General features: G+C 42.2%; 1 protein-coding gene across 2 annotated transcripts in view; it reads left to right on the top strand.

Moving 5' to 3' along the window:
- The first annotated feature begins 2,233 nt into the window (after nt 1-2,233).
- Nucleotides 2,234-21,429, top strand: part of ddr1 (discoidin domain receptor tyrosine kinase 1) — a 95,667-nt gene continuing 76,471 nt past the window's right edge. The window contains exon 1 of one of the 2 annotated variants that reach the window (XM_079561309.1): nt 2,234-2,567. The gene's annotated coding sequence lies outside the window, so the exon portion shown is untranslated. The remainder of the gene's footprint in view (nt 2,568-21,429) is intronic. The other variant, XM_079561310.1, reaches the window with a different exon arrangement.

The following is a 21,429-nucleotide window of genomic DNA, read 5'->3' as shown; positions in this document are numbered from 1 at the left end:
GGAGAGCTTAGCTGAATAAAATCCCTCACTTTTCCAAAGGTGGAGCAGCGTTTCTTAATGACCTTTATTGTTACTGTCTGCTGACTGAGTGCCAGCTAAAGTTTCCCTCCTCCCCGTCAGCCCAGGCAAGTACTGACACATACTGCAACGGCCTCTCCTTCATACCCCTGAGCAGGCTGCATGTAAACACCAGCAGACTTTACTGTATTTAACCGTTCACATGTGGCACCGTTTAATAAGCCGGATTTTCAACACGTTGTTTCTGACACGTCTTATATAGAGGTCCTAAGCTTGTCAGGTCCGTTGCTCTACTTTAGTGCAAATTTGTGAGAACCCTTCAATCAGTGTGTAACTCCAGCCCAAGGGCACTAATGGCACACTGTAGCTCAAGCAATACTCTGTAATAAGGTTTGCTCAAAAGATAAACAAGGACAAGACGCTCTGAGTGGACGTTGAAAGGTCCATTCCAGACACTGTTACAGAAGAATCTGTTTTTTTAATGATGATGTCAGTCTCTCAGACACTGCTGAAGCAAGAAGTTCATCAAGGCACTTTCATAAGAAACACACAGCTACAAACTCCTGTGTCGACAAGGATTGTGGCCAGAGATATGGAGATGGTTACTGTGGTGCACTGACAGGGTTCCCTAATGGTGGAAGGATGGGTCAAATGCAGAGGAACAAATGCACAGATTTCGATAACACTTTATTTTACACTACATTGATACATTGTATTTAAAGGAACAGGCCACTGTTTTTCCATACTGAGATATGTTCTTACCTGAGCTTAGATAAGTTGATACGTACCTGTCTGGTCTTTGTGCCCGTGGAAGAGCTGGAGCAACTTCACCCCGTTTGGAGCTATAGGAATATGCTGGGAGAGGCTAAATGCTCATCTTCGGTCGTTTTGCGTGACTGAGCACACGCACAAAGACCAGACAGGTACGTATCAACTCGTCTAAGCTCAGGTAAGAACATATCTCAGTATGGAAAAAAGAATAGTACAATGTAATCTGCTTTGTAACAATCTGTAATAACTTGTATATACTGTATGTTGTACATACACAATGGAATCATGTGTATTAGTACTTTGCAGGTTCATAATGTAAAAAGACATAATGACCTTAGGACAAAAGATTAGGATTAAAGTTTGGGTCTGATGTCTTATTACATTATGGTAAATGGACTCAACTTAAACAGCGTTTTTCTACCTTTCTTTTCCTTTTCTACCAAAGCGTTTCACAGTGAGGAACATCACCCATTCACACTCTCATTCATTCACCAATACGCAGACACTGCAGGCAAGTAGGGTGAAGTGTCTTGCCCAAGGACACAACGGCAGTGTGCATTTGCAGGAGCTGGGATTTGAACTCACGACCTTCCGATCACGAGACGACCCGCTCGTGTATCTAACCCACAGGTACAAGTTATTACAGAGCACATTACATTGTACTAAATCCGGCAGGTACAATGTATCAAGGGCATAGTGTAAAATAAAGTGTGAGCCAGATTTCTGACCTCCCATATGACTGTACAAAACAAAGATCTAAACTACAGAATATCGGAAAATAAATAAATAAATACAGAAAACAAAGCCAACTCATTTGAAGATGTACTGAAAGAAAGAAAACCCACAGACCCACTGCTTCATGTCGACCAACAACTGTTCTGTTTGTTTGGGTTACCATAGGGAGGCTCTCAGTCTTTCGATAAAAATGTTTCCAATGCCATGATCAAGTGATCCGTCCAAAACCTGTCCTAACAATAAAATATATTAAAGCAAATGAAAAGTGCAATAGATACCTGGTCATAATTAAAACAACGATTATACTTTCATCCAACCACACCAAAGTTTTCCTTGCCAACCTGACAGACAACAGCCTAACGTAGCTATATTTGAAATCAAGCGAATAATTTGATCCAAAAAAGCTTTACTTTGCATCTTTTCATTTCGTGCAAATAGCTGGCAAACCGACACGCTTCTTGGGTATTTTTCCCAAAAGTTTCCCTGTAACTACCCAACTCCCATCGCCTCCAAGCATTTAACATTGAATTTCACTCTCCCAGACTGTGTTGTTAAGGTCGCCGGTCCCGCCCACACCGCGCTGTGATTGGCCCGCGCACTCCTGGCATATATAATCAGGCACCTTGCTCGCGGTCGTGATTGGCCGTAGCCGGTGCAGTTATGTAAATGAGCACCTGGTGGCGCCTGCTGCTATCCCGACCACGGAAAGACTGGTGTGGCTCAGACCGAGGATAGGGGTCGTAGTGAGAGAGAGAGAGAGATCCCGATACGTGTAGATAACAAGACATTACAGCGTTATTAGCGATAGCCTTTGTGAGTTTTACCTAGAAACACCTCGCGTCAGCTCTGGATTGGGGCGTGCGTAAAACTCGCGTCTATAAATTACGCGTGTAGCAGTTTGTTTTTTAGGAGTTTTGAGGTTCCACGTTGAGAAGAACCAACTTTTGGATTTAACCTTAGCGGACTTTCATTTTGTGCGTTTATTCATCCCCGCATTGAGTTCTTCGCAAAGTTTGGACCGCGCTTCTCTACACGGACTTTGTGTTTTTCGGTAAGTGTTTCTTTTGGTTCAATCCCTAGTCGTGTGTCTTGTTTCTGAACTCCGGCGCTGGTGAAGTGTCAGCGCATGTGTCCCCGGCTGTCTTTGAGTGCGTGTTGCGGTGGGTCTGCCCCTCTCTCTGCGGCTTGGCGTCTGCATGTCTCGGTGTGTGTGGAGCGGGGCCGCGGAGCTCTGGACGGTGGCCACGGGCTGTTGGAAGCGCACACGGCGAGGTGTAACGTTGCGCAGGGCTTTATGTGCGCCTGTGGGGCAGATGCGATTGTGGTATTTTCTTACATAGCTGCCATTCTGTCTGTGTTCATCATGGTATAGGCAACTCTCAGGACTCTTTAACAGGGATTCTCAAACTTTTCACTTTTGACACATCAGACAATGCTTGGATTTTCAGTTACAGAATTAGATTTGATGACTGACTTTCCTTATTACTTAATTATTCAGCCTACTTGACATCAACTTTTTTCTTCTCAAGACATTGGGATTAGAAAAATCCTTAGGTTACACTTGCTACAAAGATGTGAGTTTGTGCATCATTTGTAATCTAGCCTACACTTTCTTCTATCAGGTATAAAATAGCAAAAACTGGACAAACCAAGCCTAAAGAAGGACTTAAACCAAACCCAGACTTAGCCAGGCTGAAAATGGTGTAAACCAGGACTAAGGTGTTGGCCTTAAGGGAGAGTAATTCAAAAGAGGACTATAACATTGATGGGGCTTGGTACCGTTACTTTTTAAAATACCGGTACTTTGAAAATATTTGGTTTATGATACATATATATTTTAGAACCCATTCTCATATGTTTGTCATCTAGAACCAGAAAACAAAACAATTATGTTGATTTATTCCATAAAAGACAATTTCTTTTGTATTTGTGTCATTTATTTGTGCTGAAACATCCAAGTCCTTTAACCTCTTAATCCCCGCCTTAACCGAGCACATTTTCTCCAGTTCGGCTTTACCCACACCTAAACGTTTCTTACAGCCTTTAGGCCAGTGCCTCATTTGAAAGCTAAGACCTGCAAAACTGATCTATGCTGATCTTATTCCTCGTGCGTCTTCATCCTGGTTTTCGTGTAGTTTTCGTGTTATTTTTGTCTTGTTTTCATAATAGTAATAATAATAATAATAATAATAATAATAATAATAATAGTAATAATAGTAATAATAATAATAATGCAATAGTCTTATAGCGCTTTTTCAGATGCTCAAAGTTGCTTCACAAGTTCATGCATTATTCATTCACACCATACTTTGAGGTGGTAAGCTATTATTGCAGCCACATCCCTGGGGTAGACTCACGGTGCCATCGGCTCCTCCGGCCACCACCAACCACTCACACCCACTACATTCACCCTCTACGTTCACCGTCTCCCATCCAAGTACCAACCGGGCCCTTCCCTGCTTAGCTTTGAGATCTGACGGAATCAGGCAGAGCAAACGCGGTATGGCCATCTAATTATCGGCTAATTTTCATCTCGTTTTGGGCACCTTTTTTATTGTGTTTTCACCACATTTTTGTTGCTTTTTGATCGCTTTTATTGTCATGTTATTGTCAGTTCATTTTCATTCATGTTTTTGTCGCTATTTTGACGCTTTTCTCAAGATGTTTTCATTGGGGTAATACCAAACTGGAGAAAGTCTGCTCGCCAGGGGTTAATGGTTAATGCTGTCCCTGCCTCAAAACCTGGTCTCGAAAGGTATATTTTTTCGGTTCCTGCTTTCGAATACTTTTATTTTTTCAATTCCACACTGATATCATTTAGCGGTAACCAGCCCTAAACATAATAAGCAAATTGAATTGAGGAGAAAAAAAAAAACAGAATACTATCAGATGGCAGCCTTGTATGAACTACACGTAGCAAAGTAGTTTGAGGATCTCTGGTCTAGACTTAACAGTTCGTATCCCTCAGATTGAGGTCTGTGTGAGACATTCAGGGGTTTTGTTTGCCGGCGCCGTGCCAAAACATCCACTTGTCTGTTTACACAAAATGGACATGTTCCTTCATTCATGTGTCTCCGCACTTCCTTATTTCATTCACACAAAAACCACAAGAGTTTCCACTTCGTCCGTCGTTTATTATTCTTCACAGGCCGTCCACAAACCAGGGATACAAAACCACAAAGTTACACAAACATAATTCTTCCTCTTCTGGGGCTGATGTCAGGCTCTCGGAGTGCACAGGGGATTGGATAAACGGCGCACTAAAATGTCTCACATCTAGGAGTTTTTTGGCGTGACCTCTCCACATCCAGGTGTTGGCAATCAGAGCGAACATTAACCCCGCGACCTCACAGCGCTGCAGGTGACCCCGCATTTGAACATCAGCACTCTGTTCCCTTCACCTCTGGCCCCGAGTGAGGTGCTTCTCTTTAGGGAGCTATCAGTCAGAGCAACAGCCTAAACTGCACTGATGCCCCGCTCCAAAGAACACACGCAAAAAACATGGCCACGGAAGAGTGAAAGTTAGTTATAAATGCTTGACATACTTTATGGAGGCGGAGGGTCACATACAAGGACGTGCTATCCATAAAACATGAGGAAATGCTGGTTCAAACGGAGCGTTCTTCTGGCAAGGCAAAGAATGAAGGACTTTTTTAATATGTTTAAAATATAGTGTTGCAGATAATGCTTTTGCCTACTGGTCTATTGATAGTTTTCTCCCACTAAAATGACATTTCCCCATGTTTTGTGAAGCTAACCCTGTTTCAAACGTGGAATGTTTGAAACAATCCAGGGATGTGTGTTCCTTTGTGAAGATATTTGCTGACTGGATTATATGTGTTATTCTGCTATTGAAAAGTAAGTTTTTGATGTATTCACCTGACTCACTGAGTGGGATTTTATAACTGTACTGATCAAATAGGGAAAGTAAAGATATACCTTCATACAAGGCCAGGGTTTTTCATGTGGTGCCTTTACAAATATTACAGTGTTTTCTGCAGTTCCAGTGATTGTACATGATTTATTTGTGAAAAAGAGACCACTGTTCGCTGTGTTTTTAATTGTAAAGCATTTTAATTGATGTGAACAAAAGGCCTTGCTCATTCACTTTTTCATCCCTAATTAGTTTAAATGTCTCAAATTGAGCACAATGACTTAAAGCAGTTCTAAGTAACTAGTTTACCTTAATAAATCCTTTTCGTGGTCCCTCTGGGGATAATACAAGTGTAAAGGGGATGATTGGAGGGTCTTTCATCTGCCACGGTGTCTCTGGCCAGAAAACGACAATTGCAACTTCGCTGCCACCGGGTTGGAGCCACCAATACACACTAATGGAATCACGAAGAAGAAGCTAACAGGCTAACGGGCAAAGCTAACTATGGGCTAGCGCCACCAAAAACAGCTAAATTTGAGTGAAACAAATGATCTCCATTGTGTAATTGGATGTACAATATCCCTCTCTCCCTTTCTCTTTTCTGTCAGTGTAGTATTTACTCTCACGGACAATTAATGAGTAAAAAACCGCAACATGTTGCAACACCTGCAGTGGCGCTTATGGCCTCTAGGGGCACGAGTTACTTAATACTGCTTTAAATGTAACTTGTTTTGACGAGTTAAGATTTAGTTGGGCATTTGACCGGGATCCTTTCACTTGTTCTGAGATGTTTCTGACTCGATTCAATACATTTCATCTTTATTTCGGGTTGATTGATTTGCCAATGGGGTAAGAAAATTGAAATTGTCCCACGGGCAGTTTTACTTTCTTATTTCAAGCAAGATGACCATTCAGTTTTTTTGTACTGTAGAAATGTGTCAGAAAAGTTAAGAATGAGAACCATTATGAAGATTTACTCATTACTTTCATAAATAAATAAATAAATAAAACATCACGGTACTTGGAAAGCCAAATTTAATATGGGGTGCGGCATGTGGTATGAGCTCAGTCTCGAGATGGTGTAGAGGTCGAATGAGAGTTCGTCCCAAATGCTCGACATACTTTCACAAAGGCACAAAACCCATTGAAAGGACATTGCTCTTGTATTGATGTCTATCTCTGTGTACTGTATACGGGGGAAAAAAACTGGCTGTGCTGGAGATAGAGGGTGTGCAGATCTGTGGCGGCTCACCTTTCCACCACATGAAAGCTGCGGCTGAGGTGGGCAGTCCACGCGAGGCGCAGCTTTGTTAAACTTGTGGGAGCGAAGAGGGAGGGCGGCGGAATGGGTTTGGCTTGGCTTCGTCTCCGTGCACTCTTTGCCAATTGATAGAGAGGCAATAAAAGGCCGTTTTCTCCCCGAGCCCCGCCTCCTCTTATACCTCTCCCTCTTTTGCAAAGTCTCAAGCGTGAAGTGAAAAGGAGTCCGGATGTTGTTATGAACAGGTCTCTCGTTTGGACGGTGTAATGGCCATTCATGTGCCAAATTCACCCCTCGAGAGCTGTTCAGGCTTAGTACATGCATGATCTGGCTGGGGTTCGGTTTTCCAAGAGTATTGTTAAGATTTGTGAACAATTAAATGTGTATTGAGTTGCCCTAATGTACTGCTCTCCTCTGAAAACAAAATATCCTTTCTCTACAGGGGCTTATAATGTTTTAAACCTCCTAACCCCGCAGTTTATTTTCTACAAACATACACAGGATCTTTGTATGAGCTTAGCAGTCTATGATTCAGTCTTCTCTCGAAAGCTAGTGCTCCTGGATGCAAAACGTGCTCTGTGAACCCAATCTTGATTTTATAACAAAAATTGCAAATCATCAACCTCTTAGGATAATTACCTAAGTCATATTTTAAGGCTATCTGGAAATGAGACGAAACACTTTTGAATCTACATAGAGATGAGGACTTGGACCAGTGGTTATCAAACTTTTCACGCCAAGAACCACTTTGTAAAATATATTTGACCTTCAAAAGATCAAGAGAGAGCAAATACAGAGTAAAGTGGATATTAAAAGGGTCCTAATTGGACTGAATTATTTAAAAACTAGGTGGAATCTGTTAAAGAAATGAGAGGATTGTTATGTGAAGAGGTTTGTTAAGGACCCAGTAAGGCTACAGCAAGACGACAGTAGGTTATGAGAGGACTGGTATGTGAGTTAAGGACAAATTCTCTGACATAAACCAAGTCTCAACCAGAGAAACTCCTCAGGCCTGATCTTGCGTTTTTAAATGCTGTAGACTAGACAGGGCTCGACAAGGGATGGACAGACTCCCATGGCGATGTTATGTACTGGACTGGGACCCATCGATACATTCTCTCTCTCTTTAACTCACAGTGAAGGTTTGTAGTTTGTCCTGCAAAAGCTTAAAGGAACAGGCCACCATTTTTACGTACTGAGATATGCTCAGATATACCTGAGCTTAGATGAGTTGATGCGTAACTGTCTGGTCTTTGTGCGTGCACTCAGTCACGCAAGTAGATGAAAGACGTTGTTAGCATTTAGCCTCTCCTAGCATATTCATAGCTCCAAACTGGGGTGATGTTAGAAGCTTCCAAGCTGGTCCACGTTTTCCCTATTTGAACACAGTTACATGAAGAGTTACACGATCCATTAAACATGTCGATTTTCTAAGTGGAAAAAAGGGGTAATATATAGTAAGGCGTAATAATACCTAGGAGCACTTCGACGTCCGCACAGTAAAGTCGAAGTGTCCCGATTGGTCAACGGTGTCAACAATGTCACAACACCACAGAGCTAGCATACTGCTACTACGAAGCCTTCAACTTGGCTATAGTTCTGTCAAATGGAGATAAAAGTTGGCGACACGAAGAAGCGGGACGTATTTCAGTGGATTTAATAAGAAAAGGAGATGGGCCTCAGCCTTCGAGATGGAGGCGATAGCGGAGGAGACGGAGGAGACAGCGGAGAGAGGTGAGCAGAGAAAGCGGGGAGAGGCTAGCCGTTAGCAGCGAAGTGAAGCTGAACAGTCCGTCTCCAAACTCAGTTAGTGCCGCTAAACTCTGTTCGTGGTTGAAATGTAGCTGGAAAAGGTGGTTGTCGTGAACTTTTGGTGATATAAAGTTGTGAGTTTTGTGTGGGGCTGTGGCCATGAAATTAGTTGTTTGTGTCGCTGGTTTAACAGAGAAGTGAAAAAAGGAGGCGCGGCGGTGTTTTTCTGTATTTATATCTCTCTGTCGGTATAATCACCCACGTTTCTCCCGTGCGTCCAAAATCGGGCCTAAAAATCAAACATGTTTGATTTCCTACGACTGGAGTCTAGTCGCGTCTTTCTACCGCCCACACTACACGATTCGAAGGTCAGTCCTGTCTTGACCCCCCCACACTACGCGACTCAACTCCGTGTGACCGCCTTCGACTAGACGCGACTCGAGAAGACTCGGCACGACTGAGAATTAGAGCAAAATCGGGCATAAAAGTCGTGTAGTGTGTGCTGACCTTAAGGTATTATAACTCCTTACAATAGGCCTATTCCTTTAATGCCATCTAAGAGGAGATCGAGTGAAGGGATGCAGCAAGCGCTCGTTGAAGCTCATGCCTCCACTGCTGTCCTTGCGTCAGGCGGGACATCTGGCCCCTTATGCAAATGCGTTACAAAAGCATAAATTAAATCATCACTGGTCTAAAATAGTAGATGTCCCAGAGTGCCACATGAAGAAGTTTTGCTGTTGTTGTAGCACGCCTTCTGATTGGCTGAGAACACGACACATTAAAGAACTGTTTGGGGAGTGGAATAAAACAGATACCTCAATTTGGCCTAAAATGTCATCATTCTAGTAGGCTGACAAAACCTAATCGCAAACTTGCAGTTACTACTTTTCCAAACTCGTTCAGCCGTTCAGTGCCGTTGTAAAAGTCAGCTTAGATTTAGGGTTTTACTGCTCCTCGGCTGAGAACATTGGTACACAAAAGTGGAGGGAGAATGCTTTTTGAGTTGCCTCTGGTTGACCACTGACCCAGAGTATTTTGTCTTCGCTCCTGTCATTGTTTCGGACCCAGCTGTGGTATGTGACTCTCTTTGTTTTCTTTTTACGATTGTTGACCAGGACTTTCAGCGCGTAGATAAGGCTTTAAAGGGGAAAGGGAAACCCACACAATGGCATTTTACGGCGTGTTGTTCGATAAGGTTTATTGGCTATTATTGAGATGTGCCTGGTCAATATGGCCGCAGATAACAAGACTGTCAGTTCAGCGTTTGAGTAATTGGTCCACACTTTAGGGGGAGGCTCGTGGGCAGTGGACAGGACAGTGGTAGCTTGGACATGTCTTCACTTTTAATGGGAATCAAAACCTGTCTGCGCCATCAGCGTCTCAGAGATTTAGTATTCTTCCATGCAGTGGCGTGCTGCACCCTCGCTTCGGACCGGCCCACATTCAGCTACAACCAATTAATAACAATGCAGCCTGTTGGAGGTTTTGCAGCAGTGTCTGAACACTGATACCAATCCCCCTTATTTGGTACTTTGTGTCATTCTCATAATGGTAAAGGAGTCCTGACACTGCAATATTTGATAACTTTTCTTGAATATAGAGATAATTACTAAACCATTTCAACTCAGTAGATGAAATTTAAGCAAAAAGTTTTAACTATGGTTCTTTTTTAGACTCAAAAAACACTACAACCATTCCAAAACAAGGCCAAAATGGAACTAAATTAGAAAAACAAACTCGTTAAAGCCACACCGCATAGCATTTTACCCAATAAATAGAATAAAATCCAAGCATTTATTTTTATTACACACATTTTTATTGTTCAAGTATATGCTTAATATATGAAAGAATAGACCTGCGTTGGCTGTGAGCGGTTCACCTCTCCTAAGGCCTGACTGTGACTTTACCGGGATTGGAGACGTCTCCGGCTCGTCTCCATGGAGATGTGACTAAACATGGTCAAATATGAGATTTAAATAGGTTAGGTCCTCATCCAAATACATTCTATGATTACCCACTGCAAAAATAGCATTTTCTGTGTCGAGCAGGTCATTGGGAGCATGGCAACTGTAAAATCCAAAATGTTTTGCAAGTGTGCCTTTAAGTTACCACAGGTTTTTGTTTATTGTTAAAAGCTATGGTTAAATTCTCAAAATACTAAAATGTTAAAGATAACATTTCACAAAGATAAAACCAGTGAAAACTAAATACATTCATGGGGCCCGATCTTGTGCATCAAAACGGAGATGATAGCGTGACATTTTGCGCTCAGTAGGAGCGCACTTTGTGATCTTGCCACTCCAGACTTAGCGCATTTAAGTGGGTGGAGACACACATTTTCCTCCAACCAGATCGACTCCGCGTCCAGGAGAGTGGTTGTGTGGGAGTGGGGGGTGAACATGTGCTTTTGTTTTGCTTCGCGTTCACGCCAAGCGCCGGCCGATCCGCGCCACAGCGGACGCTGTAGCTCTTTTTCTCTCGAGACGTGAACATCGTTTAGCTCACGATGGGGTAAATAAAGTTTTTAGTTTGACCTGTGAGAGCCTAAGGCTTAAGAAAGAACGCAAGACAGCGCAATGTAAACGAGGGAGTGAATGTCAGCCGTGTTTCCATCAGTGCAGTCACCTCCTCTTGTGACGCCCCCTCACAGGTGGCGGAGGCGAATGGCACATATAGCGCCGCCACTCGGAAAATAATTCGCCAATAGCCTGCGCCGCCCCGTGCGCCGCCACAAGATCTGGCCCATAATTTTCAAATTCAAAAATCAAGAAGCTGAGAGTCACACCCTTTATTTGCACATGAGCAAACGCTTTGTAAATGACCCCCTTAGTTTACTCCATCAACATGTCCTCACAGTCAAGTGATTCATCGATTCATCGCAAAAATAATGGGTAGGTTAATTACCTAAATAATCGTTAGTTGCAGCCCTATAATAAATGGACGTCTCCCTGGTCTTCAGTGTAAGAAACCTTTCACATCTGGCTCACTGTGGCAGTTTGGCAAGTGATTTTGTAATATATTGTGGCTTCTTGTGATAAAGCTATTATGTTGATCAACACATCAAGATAATAATAATTTGCCGATATATCGTGCAGGTCATTTGATAAAGATCCCGGCTCATAATCTGCAAATGGCGGACACTGGGTGCTCTAATACGGTCACCCACTGCTCCTGACGGGTTGAAACATGGGTCGAATGTTGAAGAGAAACTTCCCTATAGGGGCGTTAAAGTCTCCAAACAGAATTACACCAGGTCTACTGTAAAGCAGGACTAAACCGTGACTAAAAAGGGCACCGAGATAATTAACCTCTCCACTTCTCCGTTGCCCGTCTATCCCATTTCACTAAAGTCTAGCCACCGAGCCTCCTGTAATGCCTTTAACCCACGTTGCAGACGGTATTGCGTGTCTCCCACCTCTATTCAAGCGCTGCCGTTGAAGTTACAAATTCATCCGTAATAGCAGGTGACATGTTGGAGCGGGAGCCGGGCTGCTCTGTGGCTTCGGTTGTCAGGGAGTTTTCACATGTGATTTCCTCTGGTTTCATCCACATTTCGGCACATGCACCTCGAGTCTAATCACGCTCCCCCTTCTCTCTCTCTCCTGGAGTTCAACATCCTCCACGAGGCTCTCACCAGTAATCGATCATTCTGACAAACTATCTTCACATCTTCCACCGAACCCCACCTTTTTCATCAGTCTGTTGGTTTAACATGCACGGAGGACGACGACTATGCATGTTTTCTGAATATATAAGTCCCAGAGCTCCCGTCTCCAGCTACATGAAGGTCAAAAATGATCTATGAATAAATTTAATACATGATATTTCAAATGACAGAAGCCAGCATTAGCACTTAAACCAGTTGCTCTACATTATGGATGCACATTATGAAATGACTGCAATGCTTTACTCAACCATTTCTACATAGATTTACGATAAATTGAAACAAAATAATAATTTTTTCATTTTCCTTCCAGTTAATTTATTTCTGCATTTGTATAATTTGTCTGAGGTGAAACAAAGAAAATAAAAAAGGTCAGACACAGTTTTCCTTTTCCTCCCCCTTTAAAGGGACTAGATGCAAGTTGGTCATTTTATGCTCACTGATGCCACCTCAGATCTTATGCGTAACTGCAGGTTCTATATTAAGCTCGTGCATGACGACACTTCAGACCCGAAGTAACAACTTTTTTAGTGACAATGCAGGATTTTAGAGGCAGTTGTGGTGACCAGGTCTGGGCTCATTCAACACATTAGGACATGGCTGGAACATGTAGGAGGAGGAAAATACATAATCTTAACACTTTAAAAGCGTGTGATTCCTTTAATCGTTAACCGATTTTTTTCACATTTTTCCCCCCAAATTTTCCTTATTTGTTCCCCTAAATTTTCTATTTTATTTCCACTTTTTTCCAAATGTTTACACCTTTTTTCTATGTTTTCCCCCCGTTCCCCTCCCCCAATTTACCCCATTTATTCCACCTTTTTTTTTTCCTCCAAAATGTTCCTCTTTTTTTCCAACTTGTTTCACTTTTTTTCTTTAACATTTTGATGACCAACAACATCAGAACTTTCACTACTTTTGCCTTCGATACCAGTAGTACCTAAACCTTTTTGTCGACACCATACTGGTATCGTTTAACGGTCCCCACACCCACCTGGGTGATATATCCCGATATATTAAGGTTGAACATCATTATACGATATATATCCCGATATTTTTTCCACAAAGTGAGAGCTGTGAAATGAAATGTTAAGTCAAAGCCAAATACGAGTAGTTTTATTTAAAACTCACGATAAAATGTGAACATAAACACTGTATAACAAAGCTCCATAAGGTGCACATTTAAATAAAAAAATATCTTAAATAAAAATATCCTATAAAATAGGTATTGCAACACAAATTTGAACTATATCCATATATGCAATATGGTCGATATATCTTAAATATCAATATATCACCCAGCCCTAGCACCCAGCCCTACATCTGACATCATTTCACTTTTGCTTTTGAATATCTTGACCTGAAGCCATGGAGCTCGTGCGAGTCAGCAGTGTCGGGCCATAATTAGTGCCTTCGTCGCTGGACTAAAATGTGCGACTGCGTCTCTAAATACTCCTAATATAATCCTGGCTGTTGATTGCCCGCTGTAGTTAAATGCCAGTCCTGCAGCTTTGCTCTGAGCGTTATCCAGTTGTTGTTCTGCGATTAGACGAATTCGATCAGGGGTCAAGTCAGTGTAACGTGCAGTGATCTCTCGTTTCTCTTTGAAGCCGTTTAGATCTTTCATTTATTCAAGCCAAGCTTCTACACTCATCCATCACATCCCGCCTTATTTATTTATTTATCGCTTTGCCTCGTGCTTTGAAGGGCGTCCTGCTCAATAGCACCATCGCAGCCTGGATGTAAGCAAACAGAGATAAGACGCTTGCCCCCCGAGGTCTCTGGGAATAAATTCTCTCATCTTAAAAGAAGTTGTATTTTATTTAGCGAAAGTAGTATGGAAGTGCACAGTAAACATCGACTCAGAGAGATGCTTAAGTTTAGCTGAATATAAAATGCAAATTGAATGGTTGCAATTAAGCAAAGGCTGCAATTATTAAGACAATAGGCCTAACGACGGGAAACGCTTTCAACTAAAAAGCTTCGCATGCATTGCCACTTTTTGAAAACCTTTTGAAAAGAAATACACTGTCGCACCTCGATTTAACTCAGTGTTAAGGTCTGGGGTTCCTGGACCTGAATAACCTGAATGACCAGGTGTTTCCATCGGTAGTTTTCCTCTTCCCTGATGGCACAGGCATATTCCAAGATGACAAAGCCAGGATCCATTTGGCTGACACTGTAAAAAGGTAGATCAGGGAGCACACACTGGTCACCACAGTCTAGATCTGAACCCAATTGAGAACCTTTGGGATGTGCTGCAGGAAGGCTTTGCACAGTGATCACACTCTCCCATCATCAATACATGATCTTGGTGAACGCAACACTGGATCTTTTGACATTGCAGAAGCTTATGGAAACAATGCAACCGCGAATATGTGCTGTAATCTAAGCGAAATCCCTTCTTTATTGGGTCAGGCAGCAGAAAACCTCTGGCCCCCGTGATTTTGAGGAATATTATTATGCAAATAAGAAATCGAATACCTGTTAAAGTGATCTAAAAATGTTGGACATTTTCAGTGTTTCCTGGGAGAGCATTCCACTTGGTCATATACAGTTGTGCTCAACGGTTCACATACCCTGGCAGAATTGCATCATAGGCCAACATTGCCCTTGTTGACAACAAAGAAGTGCCCCATACCTACTGTGAAATATGGAGCAGGTTCACTGATGTCACTGGCTTCAGCAGAATAAAGTGAAGGTCCGGTTAGTGCCTTCTCAGGCTCCTGATCTCAGTATCATTGGACCACTGAGGGAACCAAACGTTCATGCAAAACAGCCCAGGAACTTATAGGAACTGGAGGCTTTTTGCCAAGAAGAATTGGCCGCTTTACCATCAGAAAAATATAAAGAACCTCATCCACAACTACGACAAAAGACTCCAAGCTGTCATTGATGTTAAAGTAACAGGCCTCCGTTTTTCCATACTGAGATATGTTCTTACCTGAGCTTAGATGAGTTCCTACGTACATGTCTGGTCTTTGTGCCCGTGGAAGAGCTTTGTTGCTTCCAACTTCACCTCCGTTTGGAGCTATAGGAATACATTGGGAGAGGCCAAATGCTAACAACATCTTTGGTCGTTTTGCGTGACTGAGGGCACGCATAAAGACCAGACAGGTGCGCATCAACTCGTCTAAGCTCAGGTAAGAACATATTTCAGTATGGAAAAACGGTGGCCTGTTCCTTTAAAGGAGGCAATGCACAATATTAAGAACTGGGTTATAAACTTTTAATCAGGGCCATTTTGATACTTTCTTTTTTCGTGATGGTTTAAAAATAGCAAACTCAGTTGTTTGACCATAAATGGCTTCACACAACCACTAACTATGAGAGAGAAAGTTCTACCAGAGTATGTAGCTTTTGAGCACAACTGTATGTATAATGTAAAATATTGGAATTTTCAGAAAGTTGTTCTTTACTTTGAGCTACAATGGTGAGGTTCAGCCTTTGCTGTTTTGGCAATGATAAAAATGGGTTCTCCACCACGTAAACTTGCCGACCCCTTCTCTACAGAGAACAGAATCCAAACACATCTCCATAGAGTCTTATATAGCTAGGAGGACACTATTTTCTGCAATGCTATTCAATCTCTATTTTAAAGCATCACACTTTGTTATCTAGTTGGTATTTCTCCTTATCCACTCCCACGTCAGTCGTCAAAAAGGTCTAAAGCTCAAAAGGTTGACATCGATCAGAATAGGAGATGCTTACAGTTTCTGGCAGGTTTGCTCCACCGACACTGAAGGAAGAATCCGCCGCAGAGAACACATTTTACCGGGACAACAACACCGTGTACCTTTAGTGTTCACCTCACACGGTCCGACTGACGCTCATGCCTCTGCACAGCGCTTCTTAATTGAAAGGATAGCGGTACAAGTGAAGGCTCTCAATCTCAAAAGCCTGCACCTTCATTTTCTGCCTTTTATTTTTGTGTTGCTTTTAACCGTTTTCCGCGTTCCCCCACAGTGCATCACCTCTCGCAGCTATAAACTCCGCAAATAATTACTAATGGCTCCTGGCGAAGTAAGTGCCTTTGAAAGTAGATGATGGAGGAAAATTGTGTTGAACATCAAAGCCCCCCCTTGTTCTCTTCTGTCTCTATGAAATGTTCGCTTCCAAAAAACAAGTGCTGTATGAAGTGGGGTGGGCTTTCTCTCTTTCCTCTCCCTCACGCCCCCTCGTAGGAGTTTTACAGGGGCACATTAACCGGAGGAAACTGCTGTGATGGGTAATTTAGGGCTTTTTTTTTTTGACAAGGCTTGTTTTGCCAAAGAGGGAGGAGAAGGACCCCCTCCGGAGGTACCAGCCAGTGCCCCGAGCTCTGAGCGATGATGATAAATTGTGTGCGGATGTTTTTGGCACGGCGTAGGACTAATCAGGTCAAAGCCGTTTTGGATTTGGCTCTTGCTTTCTTTTTCGTTGTTACTGCTTCGAGTTAAATAGCTGAACAGCGTTACTCTTCAGTCGCCCTCGGTCTGAAAATAAGAAGGGGAGTCTGTTGCGTTCTGGAGTTAGCGTAGCACCTTGCATTTTCTCACTCTGCCGCAAAATGCGAAGGGTTGATGAACTTTGCCGGACAGTCCTCAGACGTTAAGCTGCTCCTGCCTGATCCGACGTAAAGGAAATTGCTCTGGAAATAAGAAAAGACGCTCCGCTGTGCTGGCCTTGGTTGAAGTCTTTTCAAGTCATTTATTTTCACAGACCAGAATAGGTTTGTCGGTGAAATGTACATTCACTTACCTGGAATGGTACAACACGAAACATGGACGAGTGATAATGGTGAATAATAAAACTAAGAAGACACAAGATTGAAAATATTGTAAAATAATAAACTCTGAAAAGTACCCGTTGATGGCCATAGACTTGGTTGCTTGGAAACCAAACTCACCGTGGTGACCGTAGCATCAACTACCATTTCCACAGTGGTACAGGTAAATAAAAATGGGTCCATATGTAAAACAGGAAGCGGAGTCAACCAATCAGCAAAGGGTCGGTGTTATTAGCAGTTCTTTGTTCGCACAGGATTATGAATCACGAAACTCACCTACTGTCGATATGTTTTTGAACAATTACCCCCAATTGGAAGAAAGCTCACTCTCTTTCTCGTGCGCCATCTGTAGATTGTTATTGAGCATCCTGTTGGCGCTGCACGCTGCACACACATAACCACATAACACATAACTGAACAATATTTTTTCCGATACCTATTCTAATATATTTGTACCATGAAGAGCCAGAAAACAGAACAAGGTTTGGAAGATCTACAAATGTACAATATCCGGTTAATCTCCAATGTCAAGAAATGTGCGAAAATGGGGAATAATTTGGGGAAAAAACATCAAAACTTGGATCTAAAAATATCCATCAATCCATTTTCTTCCGCTTTATCCGGGGTCGGGACGTGGGGGCAGCAGTCTCAGCAGAGATGCCCAGACTTCCCGATCCACACACACCTCCTCCAGCTGTTCTGGGGGGACCCTGAGGCGACACCAGGCCAGCTCGGAGACATAGGCAACCATAACAGATGCCCGAGCCACCTCAGCTGCTCCTTTCGACGTGACGGAGCAGCGACTCTACTCCGAGCTCCTCCTGGGTAACGGAGCCCCTCACCCGATCTCGAAGGGTGCGCCCAGCCACCCTGCGAAGGAAACTCATTTTGGCCGCTTGTATCAGCGATCTTCGTCCTTCTAAAAGCCTAAAAGAATACATATATATTATTTCAGTACCTGCTTTCGATACTTTTTTTGATACTGGTCATAACTAAACCTTTTTTTCCGCTACTACTCTCGTATCGTTTAACGGTACTCACCCCTAAGCGAATCTGATTGCACAGGCTCCTCTGAGTTTTCCACTGCTGCCAACCATGGCGTGGGTCCCAGACTGATATCCCTCTGCATAAAAAATCGAGGGGTGTCATTCTGGTCTCAGGCGAAAGACTTAGAGCTGACGTGTTTCATGAGCGAGCCTAATTTGCTGCTTCCTGTGTTTCCTTCTGACACATTTATCAGATTACAGTGGTATGATTTATTTTTTAGACTTGTTGTATAAAGGAATTTGCCTCAATTCAGCAGGAATCATGAGGACCATCAGCGGCTGCATTTGGCCCTGGGCTATAGTCTGGGCGTCCCTGGTCTACACGACAAAAGCTAGAGCACATTTAGAGAACCAAAAAAACAATATTTCCCACAATTTATAACTAAGATGGTTGCCATCAGCACTGGCTTATTCCTCAGGTTGTACTTTTACTCCAAACACGTTTTTGCTGTGTTTCTTTGTTCTCATGCCTCTGTTCCTTTGCTGTGAGCGTTCTCTTGGCCCTGTCCCACTCTCGCTCTGTCATAATAAGCCTCTCTGCTCAATTACCGCGGGGAAATCTGTCTTCTTCTCTTCTCATTTGCCAGCTCCTCTCTCTTACTTTGAGCGCCTCTGTTGGTTTTTCCTCTCTGCTCATTGTGAGATTGGCACAGTGATGCCACATGCCTCCCCCTCGCCCCCCTCACCTTCCACCCCCGCCCGTCCTCCTGCGGGACCGTGCAAATTAAATACAGGGACCTGAACTGTGGCCTGCCCGGCGTCGCACTCCTGTCTGAAAAATGGCCTCGGTGTCAAACCTCTCTTTTCTGCGAGCAACTGATTATTTAATCACTGTTATCAAATCATGAAATCAAACTTTTTTCCCCTGATTCATTACTATAAAACCTGCTAACCCTCTAGTTCAGAGCTCTAGAAACACGCTCTTAATTCATGTCATTTTTGTATTAGAGTAGTTTAGATTTATAGTCCTCCAGAATGAGCTTGAAATTTGCTAAAAAAACACAAGGCTACACGACTGCAATAGGCCGGTTCACTAACTGTGTAAAACATTGCGATAACATTATAAATACTTTACTAAACTATTCCAGCACATATTCAATTGAATTTAGATAAAGATCGCATGGAATTCATTTTTTTTTCAGAACTTTTACAATACACTGCCTGATCAAAGAAAAATCACATGCTCTAATATTTCATCGGACTGCCTTTAGCTTTAATAAAGCTTCTGCAATGTCAAAAAAATGTATTTCCGTCCAGTGTTGCATTGATTTTTCACCATGGTCTTGTATTGATGATGGTAGGAGTGTGACCACTGAGCAAAGCCTTCTCCAGCACATCCCAAAGGTTCTCAATGGGGTGAAGATCTGGACTCAGGAAACCATTGATGGAATAACCTGGTCATTCAGGAAGTTCTGGTCATCAGCTGATCTCATTCCTCAACAACTGCATCAACCCCAGAACAGACCTTTTAGAGAGTGGATTAAATCAGGACTAAGACAAGGCTAAAATGGAGCTAAATGTGTGATCTGATCATGTGCACATTCTTAAAGGCACACTGTGTAACATTTTGGACTATACTGTTGCCATCAGTACAAAACATGCTCCTAATGACCAGCTCGACACAGAAAATGCTATTACTGCAGTGGGTAATCAAAAAAAGGATTTGGATGAGGACCTAACCTGTCTGCTTTTAGTCACATCTCCATGGAAACGAGCTGGAACCCACTCCTGGTAAAGTTACAGTGAATGAATGAATACAAATGTATTCGGACCATAAACAAAACATAAAAACACAAACTTATATGAACTCAAAATACAACCTGCCATTATTGAGGCAGTTGTGAGCTCAATATCAAATGTGCAGCACAATACATTTACATCTTTGGACAAACTATTTGGTTTTACCTTTTGCACATTTTAGATTAGGCTGTCTGAAAAGGAGTGGGGGGAAGTAAACGCTTATTTAGTCCCACCCCTTTTAAGTACTTTCAGTATCTTAATCTATTTACTTAATAGGCTTCCTTATAACAATCATTACAGTATGTGATCTAAATCCAAGTGTTCAGGGATACATTGTGAATATTACCTCAACACAACAGCTGAACATGAAAAGTCATATATTTTCTTCAGAGACCTAGAGAATATCCATTTTTTATATCGATACTTAAACTGTCTGATATTTGGACATCGTTTGAGTTTAGTCCATATTTTAAGACCTTGTCTTAGGGGATGTGAGCGGCTCGAAACAAAAGCTCATGCTTGTTTATACATTTCTGAGGTATATTTCAATGATGAAAATATATGTCATCATAAAATAAATGCTTGTATTTCAACATTTCTACATGGTGTGGCTTTAAATTCCATGTGTTTCCAGGCTGCGTTAGAAAAAATGTCTCTACAAATGTCTACATGCACATCTGGGTTTCATGTGATAATATGTTACGTCGGCTAATCTGCAGTAATTTGGTGATATCCAGTTGCAGTTGTATTATTGTATTTGTCAGAAAATCACCTAAAATCGTCCAGCCCTTTGCTGCCGACAGCGAGTAAGCCAGGGGCCGCTGTGTCTTGATAAACTTTTGTGAAAAGCGCATGCAAAATCAACACGGAGCGCAGCTTGCACCGACTTGTGTGTGAACCTTTCAGCCCGGCGAACGAACTGAGGCGCAGTTAGTTGTCAGTCAAAAACCAGTTTCTCAAATAATAAACCTTAATAGTGTTATTTCTCCTACATGTCATGAGAAAAGGATTTAATCCCGATTCACACGCTATTTGTGCATGAACTAAGCCCCAGGTGCAAAAGGACGGTGACGTGATTTACTGAGTCAGCAGAACCTTTCATTTGCTGAGTTTACATTTAAAGACTTTATTTGCAAAAGCTTTGTTACTGTACTCGACAGAAGCCACTTATGAAGCTTAAAGGGGCTGGAAGCAAGTTCGCCATTTTATACTCACTACTGCCACCTCTGGCCATATATGTAACTGCACCTTCTATATTAAGCTCGTGCATGACGGCAATTCGGGCCGAAGTGATACATTTTTGAGTGACCGTACAGGATTTTAGAGGCAGTTGTGGTGAACTGGTCTGAGCTCATTCTACACATTAGGACATGGCTGGAACATGTAGGTGGAGGAAAATACTTAATTTTAACATTTTTAAACTCCTTATAGTCCCTTTAAGTTGTGTGAATTTATTAAAGAACTTTGTAAGATTTTTATATTTTTATGGCACAGAAACAGATCCGGTGATGAAAAACACTCCTATGTAAAGAGAAATTGTATCTCTCATAAATCTACAAATTCTTTATAGATACAGACGGCATCTCTGGAATCGGCCACCAATGGTCATGTTTGAAAACAGTTAAGGGGGAAAACAATTTGAAGAAAAATCGAAACTTTCTCTAATTATTTAAAAACAAATTTAACAAATGCTGAATTATGAATATAGTTTTCTACTAAATAAAGATACAAAGACATGGAGAGGAGTGGTTCAACAGCCCATAAATACATAAATAACAGAGAATGCTAACATGATGCTTC

The sequence above is a fragment of the Gobius niger genome, assembly GCF_951799975.1.
Source record: "Gobius niger genome assembly, chromosome: 8".
Lineage (NCBI taxonomy): Eukaryota > Metazoa > Chordata > Actinopteri > Gobiiformes > Gobiidae > Gobius > Gobius niger.
The sequence above is the reverse complement of the archived record's forward strand: the minus strand, read 5'-3'. Positions and strand labels throughout refer to the sequence as shown.